At 34.5% G+C, this 27,119-nt stretch overlaps 1 long non-coding RNA gene across 2 annotated transcripts in view; it reads right to left on the bottom strand.

The window, feature by feature from the left end:
- Nucleotides 1-745: 745 nt before the first annotated feature.
- Nucleotides 746-27,119, bottom strand: part of LOC111509725 (uncharacterized) — a 524,725-nt gene continuing 498,351 nt past the window's right edge. Inside the window, exon 7 of one of the 2 annotated variants that reach the window (XR_012464121.1) lies at nucleotides 746-1,129. This is a non-coding gene — a long non-coding RNA (uncharacterized lncRNA). The remainder of the gene's footprint in view (nucleotides 1,130-27,119) is intronic. The other variant, XR_012464120.1, reaches the window with a different exon arrangement.

Below are 27,119 nucleotides of genomic sequence, written 5' to 3'. Positions count from 1 at the left end.
TCAACACCGTAAAAATTATGTTTTTTCACCACTTGTATTTGTAACTAGCGTTACTGCAGTTTCGTCCTATAAGGACGAATACAACGAACCCTCGCTCAGAAATTGTTGAATGATGTCAACGACGATCCAGATTTGTCTAAAAAGGTCATAGCTGGTAACAAATTATGGATATATGGTTATGACATCGAAAACAAAGTCCAATCTTCCCAATAGAAGAGCCCACCAGTGCCAAACAAAAAAAGCATGCCAAATCAAATCAAATGTCAAGTCTTGCTTACTTACAGTTCATTGTATTCGTTTGAAAATGTCCTTATAGGGCGAAACTGCAATGACGTCAGTTACAAATATAAGTGGTAAAAAACATTGGAAGTTTAATTTTTCATGATGATCTTCTACCACTTTGTAACGACTGCATCCATCAATTTACCGTAATTATGCCTCATCCACTTTATTGCTTTATTGCTAGATTTGCCTCCCTGCGACTTTTTTCTGCTCCGAACATTGAAGAGATCCATGAAAGGAAGACATTTTGCGATGATTGAGAAGTTAAAAACAAATTGCATATCAAAATTGTTACGAGGACTGGAAAAAACACTGGCACAAGTTTATTATGTCTTAGAAGGACTACTTTGAAGGAAACTAAATAAAAATTGATGAATAAATAAATATTTTTTGAGGAAAATTAAAATTCATCTTATTGTTTGAACATACCTCGTTCATTGTGAACGTTAATAGTCCCCCTTCTCTTATCCTTTGAACAGAACATGATATTGAAGTCGATCAGAATCTATGTAAAGCTAAAAATGAAACTAATTCATCTTTGATGTCATCTTTTTTGTCTAAATTTTTATAAACGACAAGTTACTGATTAATATTTGAACATTTTGTGTGAAAAGTTCACGTTATATTTTTTCCAGGTAAACGTTTCAATTAACCTTCATAACATGCAAATTTTCTATCTATAAGAACTTCACTTTTCACTTTAGATTTTCTATCGATAAGAACTTTACTTTTCACTTTTTAGAGAAACACTCAACTATAAGAACTTATTTACTTTTCAGACAAACACTCACCTTTCAGTGACGCCACCAGCAGCATTGCGGAAATAATCCCAGTAGGATTCATATTTCTGAAACAAAACACAACCATCAACAACATATTTCATGATTCAGTGCACTTTATATTATGCATAAAGTAATTTCGAAGACAGTAATAATTTTTGTTTTGTAGAAGTTATGCTGAAACTACACAGTTATATATAATAAAATAGCTCACATAAAAAATATTAAACCTGCAAGGTTGGTGAAAACGTCAAGTCAAGCCTATAAAAGAGAGGATGTGAGCAGTATGTATGTGCTAACTTTGATAAATGGTCTCCATATATGCTCCATTTCATTCACATGTGGATAGGAACGGTTGATGAAAAATGTTCGAATAAATACGGTTAAGGCGGAACATAATATTCACTATTGAGATCGATGCTTTTAACCAAGGAAAAAACAACTTACAGAGTGGTCAATACAGAAATAACCTCATCTGATGCATTGGTAAACTTTCAAATCAAATGACAGAATTGGGAGTGAGTAAAAGCTTCGTATGCAAGCAACAAATCTTATCAATATTCTGGGTTGGAAATGAAACAAAAATGTTTATGAACTTCATTAGAAACCGTAAGAAATTTGCAAATCTGACTTCCTGAATGACATAATAAAGTGGTCTTTGATTTTATTGAAATGGCGAAGTTGAGATAATTTTCACTACTCAATTGGAGGGGCCAACAGACATGTTTAACTTATTTCTTTTTTTAATTTTTCAGCCGATATGATTGCCAGAGCATTTGGAACTGAATTTCTTCGATCAGCTTGATTATTTTTCTTACGTGCACTAGAATTTGACCCGTAGCTCTTAACGGTGAGGCAAGTCATAACACTTATATTACTAGTTTCCATGTTGGAAATTACTGAATCAATTTGGATGAAAACTTATTAATACAGTTTATTGTGATTTCCACTACAAAAATACTACAAGACGTGTTTCACTATACAATAGCTTTCTTAAGCAATAGCTAGTAGCACGAAAAGGATGACTGTCAATTGAAAACCAGACAAGCTTTGTCTTGATAAGGCATAAAGGCCAAAACAGCTATCTATGAGTATTATGAATTGAAAGTATATTATAGATTAGAAAAATTCTATTCATTTTATTATGGGTTACTACACAATCTTTTCTCATAAAACTAAACACAAATCACTACCGTAAGGTGCTCTAAGAGCGGTGCCTGTGCAAAAGTAGCGATTCACATTGAATGTGAATCGCTGGAGAATAAATCAATTTGGGAAAACGTTCTCAGGAAGTTTATACCACATAAACGCATTTCTCCAAATGGACGAGTTTTTAAACTGTGGAGTTTGAGGTGTACCGAGTTGAACCTCAAATCGATGAGTAGCCACAGTTCGTTGTATATTTCTGATATGTACCGCTCTTGATGGAATCAAATGTGCCAAATCACTTGAACATCAAAACATCATCAAACATCAAAAGTTGCTGAGTTGTATGCAATTTTCTGGTTCGGAACAGTGTTCCAAGCTTCCGTGAAGCAGCCCTTGCAAATCCAGCGACACTTTGGTGTTCATTTTAACCCCCAACAAACTTATTCGGTTTGGAGACATTTATCTCTTTGGAGAATTCCGATGTCTGGGTTTTTGTTGCATTAAATTGAATCTGGTTAGTTTTACCCCAATCACTTCTAGATCCTCATTGAGATATGCTACCGGTGAAGATGTGCATCTGCAGCCGATGTCCTGGAATTCAAATGCAATGACGATACAAGTGTGCTGTCATTAGCAAAGCAATATATTAGATATCTCGTTCTTTCCAATAAGTCGTTGATATACAATAAAATGGTGGTTGGAGACTATATGCTACATTACATAGATGAGATACGTTAAATCGTTTCGGTAATTCAAATCAGTGTTCTCGTACTGATACTATGAATTATATTGCCATAATATATGACACCTTAAGGAGATGAAGGAATATAATTTTACTGTCTTATTCGTGATTTGACAGTTCGTTATTCAGAATTTATATATGTCCATCATATACCTTATTACGTGGAAAACATTGAGTTACTTAGTCTGTTCATTACTTTCGAATTTCCAGGGTATTATTTCACTGTCATTTCTCAAAGATGTTTGTGAGTTTTGAGAGATCAATAATTCAACTTTCGATGAAAACATTTCTTGAATTTTTCTCAGAAGAGAAAAAATACATTCTTTTGAAAGCTATAATGTGAATGTGAATTGAAAATTCTGTATGTTTTCAGTCGCATGACAATGATAATGCTTTTAGACAATCAAGGTGCACTATCACTTATACATCGGTGAAATATTTGTGAAAAGAGAACTAACTAACGCAGCCGGAACTATTCAAATTGGTAGATAGTAGTACACCTCCGAAAACCATTTGATGAGAAATTAGATTGAAACTCATAAGAACATTTTCAAAACCCTACTAAGCCTGAATAAAGGATAACTATTAGAAAATGAGAGTTCTTATTTATTTATGTGTTCACCTAACACAATCAGTAAATAATACAACTCCATTAAATTGCTAGATGTGGCCGTTAACTACGTGGTAGGAGATCATCATGAAAAATCAGAAAAAAACTTCCCATTTTTTGAAACCACGTGTACTGCAGTTTCGTCCTATACGGACATTTTCAAACGAATACATTAAATTGAAGTAATCAATAATGTTAACCCTTATTTATCTATTTATCACTGCAGGTAATAACAGAGGTCCTTAACAGAATTAAGTACCTGAATTTTGTTTACCTGTGACAATGTAGGTACGCTAGTCTGATAACTGGCAAGTAGAGAAGATCTATCAAAATCTGTTTTCAAAATATGTTTTTCCTTTAATCAGCCGTCGCCCCCATATGAACGACAACTCTCAGAAGTTGAGAAACTTGTGCGAGCTGAGGACTAACGAGGTCTTACCTTTCAACGTTTGATTCCTAACACGGTTATCTATTTGGTCATTCAGTAGGTTACATCCGCAATGCTTATGCTCATGGGTTTCAAAGGATTCCAAATAATTGAGTTTTCAACCCTTGCTTGCATAGTGCAAAATTTCCGTATCTTTTATATTCGGGAACTTGTGGTTGCATTTCAAGGAATGATTTGAAAACGTCGAATAATTTTCATTTAGTCTGAAGGACCTTTCATGTTGAGCATACAGTCTATGAAGGTCAGTCACAAAGAAGAGATAAAAAACTGAAATGATAAAATTCCATAGGTGCAATTTAAATAATGAATGAGATCAATGAAATCAAACGTAGAGAGAATAACATACTCATATTTGGTATTCCTGAAGATATTGTTGAGCCAGCCTTGCCCATTAAAGTGTTAATTACATCAATTATCCCGGATTCCAACATCAATACTACTACAATTACGAGACTCGGTAAAAAATTTGAGGGGAAATCAAGACCAATCAAAGTATCATTGCAAAATAAACAAGATGTACTTACTCTGATAATAATAATAATCGTCTTTATTCATCGACATAATATTAAAAATGAAATACAAAAATTTAGAACAATAATTAAGGGTCAATGAAAAGGTGAAGTATCAGCCTAGGCTGTTTTTCAACTTAACCTAGCGAAAAAAAAAAAAAAAGAAAAATATAGGTGAATCAAAGAAGACTATTAAAATATAAGTGAATCATAGAAAAATATAAAAGTAAAATTTGAGTATTAGCGTATATTAAATCAAAAATACTTATTTCCAGAACAATTTATACTCGTGTGAGTATAAAATATAAAAGTTCAAATTAAATAAAAATTAAATTTTCAAATAATAATTTAAATATAAAAAATAATAATAAAAAAAAGTAATAATTTAATTATAAATATAAATATATGCCTAAATGCTTGTAAAAATTTTCACCTTAGTAAACACTTATTAACATTCATTTATTTATAACCCTAGCGTAAACAATAATCACATAGAGGTCCGTCTTGAAAGCAACTCTATAGTGACTGAAGTAAGATTTTCAATTTCTTCTTGAAATTGTATAAAGAGAAGTTCCAAAACTCCTTGGGAATAGTGTTATAGAATTTAGGTGCAGAATATGAAAAAGAACGTTGGTACTTTGCAGTTGAGTGTTTGGGAATAACTAGCATATTATTTTTCTTTGTGTTCACCCTATTGAGGTTTTTGAACATAGTAAGTTTATTGAGGAGATACGTAGGTTTGCCAGATGTTATAAACTTTGTGTGTCGAGGTAAGTAAATGGAGTTTTCGAAAGTTATCTACTTTGAGCAATCCTGTTTCTTTAAATTTCATACTAATATGTTCAAATTTACGTATTCCATGAGAAAAACGTAAACAGGAATTTTGAATTTTTTGTAGTCTAGCTGCATCAGCCTGCAGAAGTGCTGGATCATAAATACTGTCGCGATATGATAATTTAGATATCACCAGCGATTCGCACAACTCAAGTTTCATTTTAGTAGATAGCAAATAACGACTAGGATATAGCTGTCTCAGAATATTGAACGAGCTCTGGCAGATATAGCTGACGTGCTTGGTAAATCTTAGGTCAACATCAAACCAGATACCTAGGTTTTTCAATTCACCACTACAAAGGTTAACGGCATACCTGCTAACCTGACTTGAAAATTTTGTGTTAGTTGTTCACGTTTTGATTTCGTTCCGAGAAGCATAGCTAGTGGTTTCGAAGGGTTAAGTGTGAGATTATGTGCGGTTGGGATATTGTATTGAGATGTTAAGTCTTCTTCAATTTGAGAAGTTGCTGAAAGGATTGAATTGTTCGTAAAGTCTAGGTATAATTGAGTATCGTCGGCATAGTGGTGGATAGTACAAAACTTCAGACACTCATGAAAATCCGAGATATAGATGGAATAGGTTTCAAGATTGATCCTTGAGGTACTCCGTAATTCACTATTTGGGCATCTGACTTCAATGAACCTACTACTACCGATTGACATCGTTCCGATGAATAGTTACGAATAAGCCCACAAGCTTCCTGAGAAAAACCGTAGTATAAAAGTTTATCACACAAAACATTACGATCAAAAGTATCGAACGCCTTACTATAGTCTAGTAGAATCAGGTAAACTAATTGGCCTTTCTCAATTGAAGTGAGAATGTCATCGGTGATATTTAGTAAAGCTGTAGTGGTGTTATGAGATTTTCGGAAACCAGATTGAACCGAAGTTATAATATTATTTGTTTCAACAAAATGACATATTTGATCTTTCAAGATTAGCTCAAACACCTTAGATAGAATCGGGAGTATGCTTATTGGCCTGAGGGAACAAAAGAAGAGTTCAAAGTACTGAGAAGTTCAAGAACGTATACCTGAGAACTGACCAAACAGTGAAACAACGTGAATATTATTTAACACTACGTAATGAGTTAACACTGCGAAAAAACAATAGTGAAAACAACCTGGTAATAAAATATAAAAATGGGCATCCGACTATAGTAGTAAAAACTTGTAATTCCATCCAATAGATTATTCGAGAGTAACACATTACTATCTGCTATCAAAATTGTAGGGTCTAAATACCAAAACTCACTTATTTTATAGAAATGTACTAGCAAGTTGTCACAGTGTTGTTGCTATTTCAGAAAATATCATGTAGATATTTTCAACAGCGAACTATTCCCGCATAATTATACAGTTTATCGTAAAGATAGAAACACAGGAGCTCGTGGAGGTGGTGTTTTATTGGCAGTCGATAGCAATAAACACCAATCCGAACGCCTTGAATTGATTTGTCATGTTAATAAAATAGATGTTTTGTCATTAAAGATATGGGACTTCAATATTCCAGAACTTCAAGATCATTATGATAAAACAGTTCAAACCAATTTGATATTACGTTTCAATAACTTTCTGAGCTTCTGTGATATGTATCAAATTAATAGAGTTGAAAATTATAATGACATACTTTTCGATTTGATAATTGCTAGTATCGAAAACAATTGCAAAGTACTTACTGATGACGACCCACTAGTTCCGATTGATCGCCATCATCCAGGACTTATAGTACAAACTTCACCAGGGCCAACACGAAAAAAATGTTCTTCTTTCATTAACCGGTATAACTTCAGAAATACCAATACTGAAAAACTTTGCAGATTACTCGAAGGAGTTGATTGGAATCAACACTTTAGCAACCTGAATGGCGTCGATCAAACATGCGAACGGTTTAACGAAGTCATACAAAATAAAATAGTACCCTACCTGGTATTCAAAATATCTGATTCGTAAACTGAAAGTAAAAAATCACTACCTGAAAATGTTAGGCATCATAAATTACTTTTATATCGTGAAAAGTTCAGAGAGATGAGGCATTCAGTTAAACGCGATATAGATATTTCATATAAACGTTTCATTGCGAACTCCGAACAAAACCTGAAAAAAAATCACTCCAGTTTTTGAACCAATGTGAACTAAAAGAATGATAAATCTCGAATTCCAGAACATATGTATTTTTAAGATCAAATATTGTCATCACCTAACGCTATAGTTAATGCATTTGCAACGTACTTGTATATTTCTAATAATAATCTAAAAAATTCAAACTGGAGTAATGGAGAATGTTTCAACACCAGTGATTACTTACATCTTAGTGAAATCTCGAAAAATGACATCATCTCGGCGTCCAATAAGTTGAAAAATAAATTGACAGTTGGACCAGATGACATTCCAGACAAACTTGTTAAGAATCATATTGCTCTTTTTGCGAAGCCTCTTTGTATCATTTACAATCTCATGCTGAAAAATTGTTACTTTCTGAATATATGGAAGCTGTCGAGGGTATGCCCTATCTTTAAAACCGGCAAGAATTCGGAAATGGTAAATTATAGACCGATTACTATAATATCAGTGTACTCGAAATTAGTTGAAATAATTTTATCGGACCTCATTTATAAGCACGTAAAAAACACAATTTTCGAATTTCAACATGGTTTTGTGAAGTGTCGTGGCACTGCATCAAATTTTTACACAATGTTTCTGATAAAGTGGACCAATGTAAACAAGTTGATGTGGTGTATATGGACTTCAGCAAAGTATTTGATCGGGTTTCACATCATCAGTTGCTCATGAAATTATCAAGCTTTGGCATTTCGAGGAGCATCCAATATCTGCTGAAATCGTATCTTAGTGATAGAAAATTATTTGTGGAATACGGAGGAATTAAATCGTTTATATTTAATGCAACTTCCGGGGTTCCTCAAGGTTCAAACTTGGGTCCACTATCATTTTTTTTGTTTGTTAATGACATTTCTAATAATATCAACCCTAAAAATTACTTTTTGCTGATGATATGACGATTTTCAGGGAGATTGAAGACTACTCTGATTGTATATCATTACAAAACGATATTACTGAGTTACATGATTGGTGTCAGAAAAATGAACTGTCATTAAACATAGGCAAATTTTCGTCTGATCTTCAACCTCAGATTCGTCACTGTTGCTACCGCTATCATCAAAGTGAATTATGATTGGTTCAATATTGTGTTCAATACGGTTGTCTACGTCCCACATTTTTTGCTCCTCTTTTAAAACATGCTACATGCTTTTCTTCCAGTCTTTTGCAGAAACAGTTCGGATAGCTTCTTGTAGGTGATGTTGCACGTCCACTGATTTAAATGTTCTGTTTTCTCGTGCCACATATCCTTTTACTTGCGCCCAGATTAATTCTATTGGTTTAATTCGCAGTGGTATGGTGGTAACCTTAAAACTGTAATTCCACGACTTGACGCCATTTCATCCACCGCGAATTTTTTATATTTGTCTGTGTGTAATTTTGTTAGCTGAAGTAGTTCTGCCTTTAAACTATCTTTGTTATATTGGATGTTCTTATTAATTAACCATTCTTGAATTGCTGCTTTTTCCCATGATTGTTTCGGTAATGGTTCTAAATATCGACTATGGTATGGGGCATTGTCCATGACGATGACAGACCTAGGTTCCACAAGTTGAATGATGCCTTCAAACCATTTTTCAAACACCTCCGCATTCATCTCTTCATGATAGTCGCCTGTTTTCTTAGATTTAAATATTAATTCACCATTTGGTAAAAATCCACTGTCGCTTCCTATATGCGTAACTATCAGACGACTACCTTTTCCAGATGGCTGTTTTAACCCAACTGACAAACCTTCAATAAAGGCTTGTCGTGCACTTGTTATATTACCATCCTGCCATACTTTTTTGACCGTATGTCCTTGGTTAACCCATGTCTCGTCCATGAAGTACAATTTTTTTTTGAGCTTCCGAAATTCGTCAATTTTTCTTAGATAGTTTCTTCTCCATGCTATTATTTCTTGACGTTCAATGAGAATGCTTTTCCTGTCAACTTTTCCGTACGTAAATTTCATTTCGTGTACAAGTTTCCTAAAAGTTTCTTTACCCATTTTTGGGACCAATTCATGATCGCTAAGTGCCTCCAGAACTGTTTGTAGTGTGGGCAGCTCATTTCTGAAAAGAAACTGTGAATAGTTCTGCGTATACTGGTTTTGGCTTCTTCATCAACTGTGATTTTTTTTCGTCCGCTACTAGTTTTGAGCGTTTGTACGTCCCCATGAAATTCTGCTTCTCTTAGTATTTTGTAAATCGATGATTTTGGTACACCGGTATAATCAGAGCACATATCAACTAATTTATCTTTTGTAATTGTGGAACTTAATGATGTAGAAATGCCCGGTTGGTTATTCGGAGGTACACACGTAGAATTACAGCACATATGCACAACGTCATCTTTTGGTGGCTGATGATCTCTTTCAAGACAGTGAAATACTCGCAGTACAATTTGTTTTTCTCTTACTGACCGAGACTCCGACCGTTTTACCTTTTTCGACGTGGAAGGCCCGACCATGTCTCCCATTTTTTGAGTAGTTTGAGAACGGTGTAGAAATATAATTATGTAACGCTTAAACACTTATTAGCACTATTATTTTCACCAATTGTTATCACAACACGTCGATTGCTGACTAACTTAACTGTAAAACGTACAATTCACGCTGTATTATTCACAAACCAATGATACGCTCATGGCTGCAAGTACATTAGTGAGGACTGCAACGATGAGATGGAAGTTACGGTAAAGTGACAAAGTATTACTCATTATAAGCTCATTACTGATTTTTGTCATAAATAATACCTTTTAATCGTACTAGTATTGTGTATTATCTATAATTTGCCACAACCTACAACTCTACTGCTTACTATATTTTGATTCTGCTATAAACTGGTAACGTAAAATTTAGATATGACAACACGCTTGACTCTCAATCATTATTGGTTTTACTATAGATTTAAATCTTTAGCTCGCGTAAATTTCGACTTTTAAGGATGGTTGTTCGTAGGATTATACCAGAGAGATTCAATGTCAAATTCATCATAGGAAACCAATCGGCTTTGCTAATAACCTGACATTGTCACGGCAAAGAAAGAATTCGAATTGATTCAGCAACACGAAACGAATCTCAACTGAATATACTAGATGACGGAACACACAGAACTAGCACCACTGAAAACAGAAACCATCTTAGTGAAAGGTATAAGAATCTTCATTGAGTTTATTAAAAATGTTCATGAATTTGAAATTTGTTTGATAGTGCTTTCGGCAGGCATGTATGTTATGAACAAAAGTAAGCTAGACATTTCGTTCGCTCGGCGGACGTGTGTCAGGTTAGTAGGAGAGAGAAGTAAAATACTTTTTTTGGTTATACATTTTTTCCTTCAAGCAACCTGCTCTTGGTAAGTGAAATGCAAGTATCACCTAATTATCAATATATATATATATATATATATATATATATATATATATATATATTATATATATATATATAGGCTATTCCCACTAAGAAAGTACTTTTCATAAGTGCGAAAGTACCTAATAGTGATCAGAATATAAATAATAGGTATTTCTTGAAATGTATACAATTTCAGCTCAAGATTATGTATGGAAAAGTTTTAGTATACCGGATAAATATTTCCGAGAACTTTACCAAGAGTTTCTGCTTTTCTATATACGGAAAATGAAATCAAATACGACGCACTGAACTGAATCACATTCAAAAATAAATCCGTATATAGCTAGCGTTTTCAAAGAAGTTTCATTAAATTCCACGCTCTGACTTCATCCTCCAGACAGACAAAGGGCACACAATAGCATATCCATCCATAACACTGTCGCTGCTCCCAAACACAATTTTGTCGTCGTCATGCCGCGGTATTACGTATCCCATAAATCCGTTTAAACACATGTCTCTTCTACATAACCCTGCTTTCGCCCCTACTACATCATTCGTTGGGAAATCTGTGAATAGTAAAGGGAGACAGGAACATAGTTTTCGTGTCTTCCAGCAAATGTATACATTCCGACATTTCATGCGTGGCTTATGAAGCATAAATATCAAAACCAGCTCACCTGTCTTCGAGAAAATTATGCTGGTATCTTCCCAGGCGGTGAATTATTGAAGGACTCTAAAAATTTCCTGTCACGATCTTTATTGCAACATTTCCTGGTTAGGTTATGAGTGAGGACACAATAAGTTGTAGTCAACATAATATTTATTATTTGTATAGTCTTGGCTCAGCTTCAAACTGATTCCCTTTGTTGCAGTTCATTCAACTTTTTCTTTAATTAGTTTCCCTGCTTTTTTGTATGCCATATCATTTGTAATAGTTTTTATATTGTATACCGCCTTTGTATTCGTTTGCTTTTAAATATTATATATAATTTACTGGGCGATTGTTTTGGCGTGCCTATTATTTTACTGACTTGCATACTTTTTGCGAAATGGGTAATTAAATGATTATTGAAATCATTTTCTGAAAATGCATATTTTGAGTTAATATTAGCAACAGATATAAAAAAATTCATCTCTTAACACCCCCACTTTACTCTTGTTATTTTCGAAAATATTTTGCAAAATGGTTATCGAATATTGATTTCTTTTTTGAAAATGTATAAATCTGTTTATTTTTCTGGTAACCAGCTGTTATCCGCCGACGAACGGAAACTCTCAAATGCTGAAATTCGTGCGAGCTGAGGACTAACGAGGTCTTTCCTTTTAACGTATGATTCCTAACACAGGTTGGACGATAGGACGTGAAAATTGATCGTCCGGCCTTGCGGTTTGAACCACCGGTTCACACAGCGGTCGGAGCTGACCACCCACGTCAACCCACCGGGTTACCATCAAATTTCACTTTTAATATTTTCCAAGAAATATTTCGGAATGGATATGAAATTTTTGAGAAATTTTTTGAAAATGCATATTCTACGTTAATATTGAAAATTGAGACGACCTATACAGATAAAAATTCGATTCACTCCCCACACCCCCATTTCCCTCTTATCAATTTCAAGAATTTTTGCGGAATGGCTATTAAGCATTAAAATTATTTTCTGAAGATGCATATTTCTAGTGGATATTGAAAACTCAGACAATCTATATAGAAAAAAAATTGATTTAGCCCTCAACACCCCCACTTCACTATTGTTATTATCGAAAAATTTCTGCTGGATCACTTGTCATGACAATCATCACCCGAAGACGATTGTGGATACTAATAGTCGAAACGTCGTGTTGTAACCTGGCCTGGAATATCTAAATTTTTTGTTTTTTATGTTTTGTTAAATTGTTCTATTTTTCACGTGTTTTATTTCACTGTAATTCAATTTCAGAGTTTTCTTGCTTGATATAATAGTTATTTCTCCCCTTTTTTAAATTTCAATTTGTATTGGTTCTTTTAGGGATTTCAAATCATGTTATATAATATCACATAATGGAAATTAGAACTAATGAAATTCAATAAATTGAATATTTTCAAAAATATTTGCAAAAATATTGCATTCAGTTGAAATAGTATCATGAATGTATCTTTGTATCATGAATGTATTTATGAGGTCAACAATGATCTCACCCAGTATGTTGTTTCATTTGCTTTCGCTCGTTTTCCTCAAAAATTCGAGTATAAAAAACGCAGGATATTATAAAAACATCTAGAGAAGGCACGATGAAAACTGTGACAGAAAATATTTCACAACCAGACACGCCACTCAGAATAGTTTATTTCTGTTTAGTGAAATTCTAATTTCGAGTTTGTTTTCGAAACTAAGACAATTTTTGTGTTTCTGTTTTTGAAAACGAAACTAGTCGCAAGCGAGTCCGTTTGGTGGAAATCCGCCTTAAGATACCATGCGAATTCCCTTTTTGACAAATGATTTCACATGCCTCAAGACTCAAAAGTGATAGATATTAGTAGGATTATTAAGTTTTGTGTTTAATTTCGTTCTTGAAACAAGATTATGATTCTAAAGATTACTAAGGAATATTTAATTTTGAAGTTTGAAGAATGAGTACGGCGGATTTCCCACCAAGCTGAAAATCAGTATGATTGTTTGAAATATGATTAGAAATAAAATTTGAAAGGTTTCCATGTTTTCCTGCACGGAAAACATTTTTTTCAAGGTCAAGGTCAAAAAATTATATTTTCACGATTTTCAGCAAAACGGTAGGTATTATCATAAATATACTTCAGACAAAAATTGTAGATCATAAAATTGTCTTAAATAATGTATCAATACTTTTTTTCATACGAGCCTCCGTTTTTGAGTTATAACGATTCAAAGAGTTGTAAAAGTTGTAATCGTCATAATATGCAAACGTTTCCACACCTCCTATGGGGTAGTGTACTTAGCGCCTTTTCTTAACGTGGCTTCCCCAGCAGGCCTATTCCACGGGTCAGTTGTGATTTTGTTCAATTTGAAACTATTGCAAAATGATGGAAATTAGCAGAGATAGAAAAGATAAATCGTCCGAGTCGTAAATTTCAAATTCTTCTTCTTGTTCTTCTTCTTGATCTTCTTGTTCGTCTTGTTCTTCTTCATCTCCATCCTGAGTACAAGTAAACTGCGTTAATAGAAGCTAGCAACGTTTTCGAGAGAGAATTTCAGAACAGTTGATTTTTTGATATGCTGTCTTTCTTGCTCTTTCGTTTAGAGTCCGGGCTACCTGGCTGGCGGTAGTGGTTTCATTTATTTATGCGCATCTTACTGTACAGGTAAAAATCCTCAACTTCAAAATAATTTTTTAAATCGTAATTTTTAATTTTTTGCCTTAAGATAGATCCACCAGTAATCAATTTTTTATTGCCAGGCATTTTTATTGTTGGGAATTATGTGCCATACGCGATTTTTAATTTTTTTTTTTTTATAAAAAATTCAAAGTATTTTTGAATGTCTGTAATTTTTATAGCATGTTCTTTAAACATAAAATAAACTGAAATTAATTTGTCAGACGTTAATTCGATTGTTCAGTATAAAATATAAATGAAAAAGTAATGAAAAATAGTGGGGTATAATGCTTGAAACCACAAGCATCTGGCAAATTAATTTTAGATTATATTATGTTTGAAGAAGATAATATAAAAATTACAGACATTCAAAAATACTTAGGATTTTTTATTAAAAAAAAATAAAAAATCGCGTATGGAACATAATTAACAACGATAAAAATGTCTGGCAATAGAAATTTTTTGTCTAGTGGATCTATCTAAAGGCAAAAAATTAAAAATTACGCTTTGAAAAATTCTTTTAAAGTTAAGGATTTTCATATGTGCAGTTAAGATGCGCATTAATAAACGCAACCACTACCGTCAGCCAGGTAGCCCGAATTCTAACCGAAAGAGCAAGAAAGACAGCATATCAAAAACCAACTGTTCTGAAATTCTTTGTTTTTCAAACGTTGCTAGCTCCGTACTAATAGCAATGTATCGCATCATGCGATTCGCATGTCGCCTCGTTGGAATCAAACATTATTATTATCACATCTTTTACAATTCCAAAAATTTATTCTTGGCATGTTTTTGTCAAATTCATTAGTATAAGATTACAAAGAGAGGACAATATATTTCCAATTTAATTTTGGGTAACCGGAGATAACGTCTCAGTTAATTCCTGTTACTCTCATTTCTTCCGTCAAGAAACACCTCGGGTGATAACAGTTTGACCCCTATAAACTGAAATTATCACATGAATGAAATGAAGATGATCCCAACAAAAGAATGCCGTTTTGTGAGTTAATGTACGAATGCTTGATCGAATACCAACAATGTAATTACCCTTATATGATATCCAGAAATCTCAGGATCATTATCGAAACTTATAACATCATAACACTTTAATTATATATTTGCTTAACTTTTTCACTCTTGTCTTTAAACTTAACTCAAAAGTCCAATGATCGTTATACCAGAGTAGAGATACCTAACCTCCAATCTTTGTTTATACACTTGTCAGAATAATTTTTTTATATGTTTTGGTTTTTACTTGTTGGGACCGTTCCAGAACTGTTCTATAACTGTAATGTTCTGCGCATTGATTCGGCGTCTATACGGGACGGTTCAATAACAGTTCGAAATACAGAACCCAAACCAACCTAATGAATTGTTGACCAACTTCCAACCTCAGTCTGTAGCCACACTTGAACTTGGTAATACGAGTATACCCGGAAAAGATGTTGATGAGCAGCAACTGAGGTTAGAGGAAGAGGTTATTGTACTTGTTTTTTACTTTTGAATTTTTAACAAAACATGCGTATCTATACTTATCTAAGTAGGTAGTTTTTTTTTAGGAGCTCCGTACATAGAAATAAGAAAGCGAATGCCGTTAGTAATACTTTCTTGTCAAATTGAATTACTATTTTAAAAACTTCAGCACATTGAACTAAATTTTGTTTCTCAAACATTTTGAAAACTGTTATTTTTACCCCTCCTGTAAAATGCAGATTTCGTATCACAGCCAGTTATTGCGTGTAAAAATAGCACATGATTTTGACACTTTACGAAAGTAGATAAACTTTTTGATGAATATATTTCCGATTGATGTTGAGCTTTTGCTGGTTTTGAGAAGAAAATAGTGTGAGCAGTGAGTATTACGAGTAAGTAAGTCTACATCTTCACCAACAACAATAGTTGTATTTGTCAAATTGAATTGCTCTATTGCTGTTTCAATTATCAATACATCAGCATCATTATTAGCTTGTTTTACCAATATATTTTCAGAAGTAAATTTTTCTTTCAATATTGAAATGAACCGAGACTTGTTGTAAGTATTTGTAAGAAATTTTTGTTGGCTAGTTGGAACTGTCATATTTTCATCAAATAATATATCAGTTGATGTTGATGTTGCTAAAGTTCGACAACGTTGTTCTGCAGTTGTTAACGTATATTACAACTACAGATATGTATATACAACTTTTACAACTTTTTGAATCGTTATATCTCAAAGAAGGTGGCTCGTAGGAAAAAATGTTTTCACATTATTTGTACACAATTTTATGATCTATAATTATTGTCTGAAGTATTTTTATGATAAAACTTACCGTTTTGCTGAAAATCGCGAAAAACTCACTATTTTTACCTTTGATCTTGAATACAATTTTTTTCCATACAGGGAAAGATGGGAAACTGTCAAATTTTATTTTTAATCATATCTTGAACAATCTTATTGATTTTCAGATTGGTGGGACTTTAGGTAGCTTTACTCTTATTTTTGGTCTAATTTCACCGGACTAACTCTAATTCACTCTAAGTGACCTATTATATTATATTGAGCTTTTCAATGCGATGTGATAAGAGAACCAAATGAAGCAGAATTTCACTGTCATCGGAACTTCCAATTTGAAGTCCTCACAAAATATTAAGTAGTTTATGTATCATCCTGAGTAGACGGGTAAGTATGTAGAAAAATCTTTGAACCTGTTCTGTCATCGTTGAAGTTACCTTTTTAGATGGATACTGCCTTAATTGAGGTTGAAGCTCCCGTTGGGAGCTGCTCCTAACTGGTACAGGTTGAAATAGGAACGACAAAAAGAATGTAGAGAATACGAAACGTGGATTAACCATATAATATCTCTCAGCGACAAAAAGCGGTATTAGCCCTCATGAATGCGATTAATTTCGTAATTTACGAGGCTCATGAGTAAATAAATAAGCCCCATTGAAATTATCCCTAACTTTGTATCGTCTTTTCTATCTCGTAAGCGCTTTTTGCGAAACGGTAATTTGGGCTTTAATTAATGTCATTTGAAAATTTTCCTTTGGTATAACTAACAATTACGACTGTTCTCTAACGACTTTTTTGTTATTATGCGGATTAGACTTGCCGGTCTTATTCAGATGACGGTGGAAATTTAAGATACCAGGATCAAATTGCAATTAGGGATGGCGCTGTAGCGTTGGAAATCATCTATTATCAGGTTGAATTATTCCTAGCACTTGAAGGAAACTCTCATTATTATTCCTCAATTTACATGATAATTAAGTGGAAAATGCTCGTTTACCATATTTGGAATTTGTACTATCTTGATTACATTTAGTATCAATCGCTATCCAGGGGTACCACGTTTTCTTAATAAAAAATTATGTTGGAGTATCTAATTCGAAAGATGAAACTAGAACGTTTGGCTTAGAAAATAAATCCAAAACAAGGCTGCTTCTAAACAGCAAAACTGCAGGACTCTTCTAGACGCCCATTTCAATAACCAAGTGGCATCTTCAGGAGATGAAGTAGACTTATTCCTGACCTTCAACTATTACTTTTAGGTGGGTTTCAATTTCTATCAGAGTAATTCGCATAAAGGTAAACAATGAGCTGTTTGGAATGTCACTATTCATAGACCTCCTGCCACACTTTCCTGTTTCCAGAATTTCGAAGGCATCAAGAAGTCTAACGTCATGTACCTATCTATTTTGAGGTATGCGAACAGTGTTTATTCATTTTATGACCGATCTGCAAGGTGCGTTGAGTGACATTAGGCTTCTTTGGATATCGAAATCTAATACGTTTTATGCGATTTTTTTAAACGACTTTTCATAGCTCTTTCAGTCTGACCAATCTCCATCTTTTTTGTCAGCAGGTTACCTAACATTGGTGAAGTGAACTGAACAAGCAGTTTTGAAGTCTAATTTCATCTTCAACTTTTCACAAATGCGATCTAAACCGTTACTGTATCTTGGTTCATATGGAAGAACAAATAATTTGAGATTTCGATATAACTTATCTACTTTATTTGAAGGATCAATTATTGACTTCTTTTCTACCTACAGATTTTAATTACTTAATTGTTCAGCATTTATTGATTCAGTCAACTATTTCTTGTCATTAAATCATACTGATAGTTATTATAGACATACATACAGAGTGAAATACAAAACTAGTAAAAATTAAAACAATTTTCAACAAACATCGATATACTAGTTCGACTAATAGATTGGACTAATATTCGCGTTACACCAATATGAGAGAGGCGCCTGAAGCATATTTCTAGATTCGAGTTACTTTTAATCACGAACAATCCAAAAATTGTAACTACCCGTTGTTGTGTAGAAGCTATTTTCCGGGTTTTTTGGCCGTGGTGTGCAGGTTTTTATGCCTGACGTTTTGACAACTACTGCGGTAGATTTTATCAGAAGTGATGTGATAACAGTTGCAGTGCTCGAGTTGGTGCTTGAATTGTTGTACTCGCTGTTTCGAACGCAGTAACTACGATGCTAGTATTTGACTCTGGTTTTATATTATTATTAGTGGGCGTGGCTTGGTTCTCTCAATTGGATTACCTCACCCTATTTGTGTACCTCTGAGGACAGGTAACCAGACTTTATTGATGTTCATTGCCTTTTCTATTGAAATTATCCATGTGTTTTCGAATTTCTATTGCCTCTCTATATACTCCTGGATAGTTATTTCGAATTCGATCGAGTATTACTGTTTCTTCGAACTAAATAATATGTGTGTCTTCTTTGTTGAGAATATGTTCGGCTACAGCTGATTGTCAGTTTGTCCAAATTGGCAATTCCTCTCATGTTCAGAGAGCCGGGTACCTAGACTTCTTTTCAAGATTTCAATGTAGACCACTCGCAGCAACAAGAATCCGGTATACCCCGGGTGTTGTTTAAGGTAAGCTAAGGACACCATATTACTTTTAGCAATGCCCTGGGTACACCGATTTCCTTGTAGCTGTGGGTCGGTATACATTGAAACCACGAATTGAAGTGTGAGTACCCGTCTCTGAACACAAGAGAAACTGTTGGCTCGGACAAATCGACAAATCAGCTGTAGCCTTACGTGCTCCCAACAAAGAAGGCACTCCCATTGTCTGGGAGTAGTGTTTGTTTTGGACTTACGTATTTCGAATTGAAAATGCGCGATGGATTTTAGAAAGGAAAATCTCAGAATACCAATGGGACTATATACTAGTTACTGTCATATGAAAGTCAGAAACAGTTTTTAAGATTAATCAGATTAGCTGAATATGATCAAAGCAGTTGTAGCACGGTGATTCATTTTGAACAGACCACCTGAAAGCTTTTCAATGGAAGATTTTTTTCAGCCAACCGTAAGTCAGGTAGATTAGAAAACTGTTTTATTTATCGATAAATTGTCGTATTCAATGATGAGAAAATTATGGAGGTTGTCTCCTTGGATAATTTGGTATTCTCTCATCTTTTCTGGAATGATAACTAGCATTATCCATCATAACTACAGAGCTAGAAGGAATGGGGTCTAAAATTTGCTCAACATATTCTTTAAACATTTCAATTTTCATATATTCATGATAATCGCCTGCTGTCCTCAACAAAACAATCAACAAATCCAATATAGATAATACTCCTTCTATTATTTTGTCAAAACTCTTTTATCTGCCTTGGATGAAGTCTCCTTCAGCAAATATCTACACCATTTTCGGTTGAGAGCGATTTTCTGTTCTGTTTTTCACAATTCCTTTCTGTTCATCATTGGAGACATAATTTGGTCTTCTTGAACGGCCCATTATTCTGTCGAAGTTCTGTATTATTTTATACAAATATAATGGATGTACCGTTCTCTTGATTGCAAGTCTGGTGATTTCTCGGGTTCATTTTCCTCTCATTCTTGAATTTATGTATCGCTGGTTTTGAAACTACCGTCATCACCGAACACATTTCCACCAGAGTATCAATAATATACGAATGATTTTGGTATAGAGAGAAAACTGAAGTAGCCATTTTAACTTACACTAAGTATAATTCACCGATAACAACACTGATTAAGTCGCAATGGCTTCATCATTATTTCATAATCTCCATGTAATGAAAATACCTATTTAAAAGCACTATTATATCGGATCGAATCATTATCTTTTCCAGCGAATATTGAAAATATCTCGGGTATGCCTGATTTGATCAGGTGAGCTGAGCAGGTATGTGATACATCAAAAAGTGCTTTCAATAGAGAGCATTGAAAATTTCAATCGTAATTCAAAAGTGACAACAATTTTAGGAGTTTAATTAAAAAAAACATATAATTATCATTAACGTGAGTATTCTATACATTTGTTACTCATCGTCCACAAACCGCTATAAAAAGTACATTGATATTTGTTATATCAAATCATATAACATTGAATGTTCAAAATAAATATTATAATTTTCACTTTTCATCTGACTCAATTATGTACGCCTATGGAACAGCTTTTTGAAAATAATATATTTCTCCGCTACTCAAGGAAGACAAACAAAGTCGTATAAACTAATAAACGTGAATGCAATTTCACTAGTTGTGAACGGCTGATGATGTATCCAATCAGTTAATGAATATATTTTGAGTTTATAATTCTCAAAATTTCAACTTTAATGTTCAAGGGTCACAAATATTGTCGCATTGGTACCAATTTTCAAATCGCAGGACGACAAATAACCCTCGGTGAAAGGGATAATATTGAATTTCCAAATTATCACAAACAATCCTGTTTTATACCGCATATGAAAACAAACGACTATAGCTTCGTTATTCAAATGTCCCTATCTCACCTTCCGAGGATTATAAACCCCGAATTTCAATTACCGTTTTATGATTTATCGATGCTCGGTCCAATTAACGAAAGTTTTATTGTTTGTTTCAATATTATTTCCATGAAGGAGATACGAAGATTTGTTTCATACTCCACCCACCGCTAATGTATAATCGATATCCTGGATCGGAAGAATTTAACGAGAGACCCGGCAACAATTTCCCTTTGAATCACACGAATGTGAACTTTGTTCAAGATAAAGAAAGTTTCAGTTTTATTAGAATGATAACCAGTGACAGCTCCTTCGTCTTTGGGAAATTGAGAACTTTATAATAATTTCAGACTGAACACTTACACTACTTTGGGAACGAATAATCCAAGTGCAGATTGCATACCAATTCCGTCGAGATGAATGTGAAACGAATAATGGTTTACATTTTCAAGGGTAGAGTCAATCAAAGTAAACCAATAAATTTCAATTTTCATTGGTGTTCATTACTTTCACGGGTAGGCTCAATTAGAGTATTTAATACGAGATCTATTTAAAATAATATTAAAATTTTGCGAGCTACGTAATTCGATTGTCTATTTCTTTGAATTATTTCCATGTTCGGTGACTTCAATGTCCACAATATTGAATGACTCAAATTTTCAAATATCAATGACGATCAACATCGCGAAGCTCAGGCTTTTCAATGAACACCGGACTTACTCAGATTATGAATGAGCCAACCAGGATTCTTGACCGTGATTGAGAATATGCTATGCTGTATCTATACCTAAAAACCAATCCAGAAATTTACACAGTCACCATAAGGTCACCAGTGGAATCTTCTGAACACAAACTCATTTTAGTGTTGAGTGAATTACCAATAAATACTTGTGTTGGAACTTTCGGTGTAGTAATGAATATTACTGGAGTTTTTCCCAACACCAAACCGTTATTTTAACACTCGACACATGTTTCAATCACCAAGTGATCATCTTCAAGAGGAAATCAAACAGTTTGATCTCAATACATGTCGAGGTGTTAAAATAACGGTTTGGTGTTGGGAGAAAACTCCAATAATATTCTTTACCGATAAATGTTGTGGGAACAATCTAAGCTGCGTACAGTTTGGCATTAGAGATCAGCTGAATGGAAGGATCTTCAAGATCATTTTCGAAATTTTCCCTGGCTAGATGTCTGTTTTAGTTCCAAAGATCCATCAACTCGTGCTTCTGTTGTGACACAATCATGTCGCTGGAATTGCAAAGGCTGCTTCTCAAAAGCTTGGAACACTGTTCCGAACTCAAAAATACATCTCAGCAACTTTTGATGCTTTATAAAGCTCAGATCAGACCATCTTTGGAATATTGTTCTCATGTATGAAGCTCTGCCCCAAACATACCCTGGATACCATCCAGAAAGAACCATCCGCCTGATTGAAGACGCGAACATCACTTGCAACCTTAATAACCTGAAACATCGAAGAAAGGTTGGAGATTTGTCGCTCTTCTACAGATACTTTCACGGAAAGTGTTCAAGTGACTTGGCACATTTGATTCCATCAAGAGCGGTACATATTAGGAATATACGACGGACTGTGGCCGCTCATCGTTTCGACTACACCTCGAACTTCGAATACAGTACACCTCGAACTTCACTGTTGAAGAACTCTTCCATCTGGAGAACTGCGTTTATGTGAAATAGACTTCCTGAAAACGTTTTTCCAAATGGATTTGATCTCCAGCGATTCAAATCCAATGTGAATCGCTACTTTCGCACAGGCACCGATTGAGAGCGCCTTAAGGATTTTCCTGTAGTGCTTGTGTTTTATCCTCAAAAAAATTATGTTGGTATACTCTTCTCGGACATATTTTCACAGGTTCATCCGTCTAGCATGTGAAGTTCATTGGTGAGAGGCATTACAGTTAGAAGTGTTTTGCGTATTTCTACTATCGGAAAAAAATTGATCGAAGAATTTGCATCAAATTTTGTGTGAAACATGGAATTGAGTGCTCAAAAACACTTGAAATATTGAATACGTTGATTGTACTTTGAGTCAGAGAAATGTATACAAGTGGTACAAGCCTTTCACATAAGGTCGAGAAGATGTGAATGATGACGCTTACGCTGGATACCCGAACACATCAATAACCGATGAAATGTTGAGAAAGTGAAAAAAAATGTTATGGAAAATCGTCGAATCAATCAATATTTAAGAGGTTGCTGAGGATATCTGCATATCGGTTGGTTCATGCAATTTTTTTGGATATTTTGGACATGAAGCGTGTGTCACCGGATTACGTTTCAAAATTGCTGATTTTTGACCAGAAAAAATAGTCGCATGAGCATCGCTAAGGAATTGTTGAATGACAACGGCGTCCAATCGTCCCAATGGAAGAGCCAAGAGAGACAACACCAAAACAAGCACGCCAAGTTCAATCAAATATCAAAGTTTTGCCCAATGTTTTTCTTCTATCACAGTGGCGTAGTGCATCAGAAGTTCTTGCCACATAGTCGTACGGTCAAGAAGAAGTACCATCTTGAAATTGTGCGCCACTTGCGAGAAGCAATACGAAAAAAGCGTACGGTATTGTGGAAAAACAATTCATTTCTTTTGCATCACGATAGTGCACCTGCTCACTCATCATTGGTTGTTCGTTTTTTTTTTGCCAAAAGCAACACCTCAATCATGTCTCAGCCACCGCATTGACCAGATTTGCCCCACTGTGACGTTTTGCTGTTATCAAAACTGAAGTGACCCATGAAAGGATGGCGCACAGTGGAAAATATGACCGACTCAGGTGGATAACATTCTGAAACTTGTTCATATTCAACCTTTGGGGTTCCAGATTACGGAAAAAATATTGAAAAAAATCTAACTGACTTTTTGACACGATTGGCGAGCGTACAGTGGCCAAAAATCAATTTCTTTTGTTGAAATCTTAAACTTTCCTACATTTAAGTTCTAAGTAACGAAATACGGGAAAAATAATACAACAAATCGTATTGAAAAGAGAAATGAAAATTTCTATGTTTTTACCACTTTTATTTGTAACTAACTTTACTGCAGTTCCGTCCTATATGGACATTCTCAAACTTATACAATAAACCAACAATGATTCATTACATTCGCCAATATATACCATTCAGGTACTTGATTGAGTACTTGAATTCTAAGTTCACAATGCGGATGAGCCAATTTAAAAACCGGAGAGTAAATTAAATCGATTTGATCATTTAACAGGTTGAACCGCAATGTTTATGCTTGTGGATTTTCAAGGTGATCAGTTTTTTATTCTTCTACTGTAATAACAATGTCATAGTTTTTCACAATGAAATCATTCAATGAATATTTATTTCATATTTGGATTGTACAATATGTATTGATAACTAACCTCTCAACCAGCTCACTTTTCTGCCATGACACTTCAAGCAAATTTTTTTAGTTGTTCACAAATATGTGCTTTGACTAAAATGATAAAACGAGTACACCACCATAATATTTGGTATTAAAAGATAAATTAATGAATATCATCATTTCAAGGAGAATTGTAATCATAGTTCATTTTTATACAAAAAAATTGATGATGCTTTCTCTTTCAGTTTGTATCTGGAAGTAACTTTCTACCTTCAGTAGTTGTTTACAGCTGATTCTCGGCTCCCCCCACCACTATGACGTATTAATTGCTTTTTTTATTGGTTGTTGTTTGGTGAAGTCAAGGTGATGTGACCTTGAAGGGTGTGGTGTATGGATCGTTCAGAATTTTTTTCCCGGTTCTAATCCTCCCCCCACCAATATGACGTGTTATTTGCTTTTTTTGTTGTGCAGTGAAGTCAAGGCGTTGTGACCTTGAAGTGTCTGGTGCATGGATCGTTCAGATTTTTTTTTTCATATGAGATTTTGTGTGTTTTGTGTGTGTGTGTGTGTGTAGGAGAATTCACGGTACAGGGTTTCATCATGTGCTTGTTTGTCTATGTACAAACATACGTCTGCATACTTCGAAGATCCTCCAAGTAATAAATGCTCCATCGGTGTTAGGGCACCAAGTTAGTAGTGGAGTGACGTCACAGCAATAACCGTTCAACGGCTAGAGAGCGACATGTTCACTCCACGACGTGTGGCAGAGTAATGCGTATTCATCGGTCTGCCCTCACCTCTCCCGAAGCGATGGAGGTTGTGATGTAACGCATTGCTCTAGCCCCGCTATCGATGGTGACACCACGGCAGCCGAGGACCGTCTGCCTAACGTCTACCCTCTCCGAGACCGCAACGACCACTGCTTGCTCGTATATCGACATCTGTTATCGCATTCAGTTGGGAGGTAATCTTGGCGCATGTAGTTGAGAAGTGGGGTTGGCTATGACGTCTTGACGGGTCCTATCAGAGTGTATTTAAGAAGCGTACGAGTGTTGGCTATGTCAGTTTACATCAAGTGGGTAAGTGAGAACTATTATATAAAATGTATTCCTGTGACTGTGGTAAATCTTTCACTCGTAGTGATAATCTTCGTCGGCATCAGCTCCAGAGTTGCCAAGGAGGGCCTGCAGTGAAACGGGTGAGAGTGGATAATGCAACACCTATGTATACGTGCAATTGTTGTAATGTGACAATTCCTATGACCCAAGTGAATTCTCACCGAAGAACCATGAGTCATAAAAATAATGCATGTGTTCAATTGTCTGACGGTGTTCAAATTATAACGAATGCATTCAATTGCCGCATTGCTACATACAGGGTGGAGAGTTCGATTGTAACCAGTGACTACATGTCATTTTTCAATGAGATTAGGCAGAAGGTCATTGAATTACTGGAATCAGCCATCAGGATCCATAAAAGCATCAAGGTGAATATGGAAGTTTTTGGGAATTATATTCTTCAGACTGATGATTCGAGGGACACGAAGTCATTTAATTCCCAAAATAAAATAGTGGACCAATCTTCAGATTTGAATGCTGTTTTTGATGGATTCCGTGATGTAATTGTGGCTCAAACGACTGAGTTCCAGGATCGTGACTCAGGTATTTTTTTTAAAAATTTCAATAAGATTGAATAGTAATATTTTTTTTTTATAATTCAGGTTGGACTTGTGAAAAAATATTGTTTCTCGAGGTCAACATTAATAAATACAGTCCACTGGAAGGACGTTCATATGTGAAGCTGCCTCAATGTATTCAATGGAAGAAAGCTGTTGTGAATGTTCGTAATGAAGATCAATATTGTTTTGCTTGGGCTATAACATCAGCATTATATCCTGCAGATAGTCGAGTGTCCGAACTTACGTCATATCCACATTTTTCCACTGTTTTAGATGTCACAGGTATGGATTTTCCGGTTAAAGTTAATAATAAGAGTATCGAAATATTCGAAGATAGGAATGATATTTCAATTAATGTTTACGGTTTAGAGAGTACATTTGAGAAGGGTAAAATGAAGTATGAAGTGATTGGTCCATTGCGATACTCACAGAGAAGACTCCGGAGACATGTCAATTTGTTGTTTATAACTGATGACTCCGGTAATGGTCACTATTGTTGGATCAAAGATCTTTCAAGATTAGTTTCTAATCAACTATCAGCTCATAGACAGAAAAAATATTTTTGTGACGGATGTTTGATATATTTTTCTGATGAGAGATTGCTTTTACGTCATAATATGTATGATTGTAATCACATTACTACCACAACACCAACTACTAATTTAAAGATCAATAAATATGGTAGAATGGTTGCGGAAAATAAACTAATGTTTGAAAACTTTGAGAGGCAAATGAGGGTGCCATTTGTAGTGTATGCTGATTTTGAATCAGTGCTTAAACCGATTCATGTGAATGAGCCAAATCCTGAAAGTTCATACACGATTAAAACATTCAAACATGCCCCATATTCATTTGCTTATTTGATAAAGTGTTCATATAATGATGATTTGTCAAAATTTGTTACATATAGGGGTGTAGATGCAGCTCAGAAATTTGTGAGTAGCATTGAAGATGATTTGAAAGAGATACATGAAAATCATCTCAGAAACCCTAAACCGATGGATACACAAACTGACGAAGAAGAAGAACAGTTTGCTGCAGCCAGAACTTGTGGTATATGTAATAAAGCATTTACTGATGGTGAAGTCAAAGTAAGAGATCATTGTCATGTCACAGGAAAGAAAAGATCACATGCCGCTCACTCGAAATGTAATTTAAATTTCAAAATACCAAACTTCATACCTATCATTTTTCATAATTT

Source organism: Leptinotarsa decemlineata, unplaced genomic scaffold (assembly GCF_025532065.1).
Source record: "Leptinotarsa decemlineata unplaced genomic scaffold, Ldec_3_MD MMD2_P_RNA_scaffold_5, whole genome shotgun sequence".
Classification (NCBI taxonomy): Eukaryota; Metazoa; Arthropoda; class Insecta; order Coleoptera; family Chrysomelidae; genus Leptinotarsa; species Leptinotarsa decemlineata.
The sequence above is the reverse complement of the archived record's forward strand: the minus strand, read 5'-3'. Positions and strand labels throughout refer to the sequence as shown.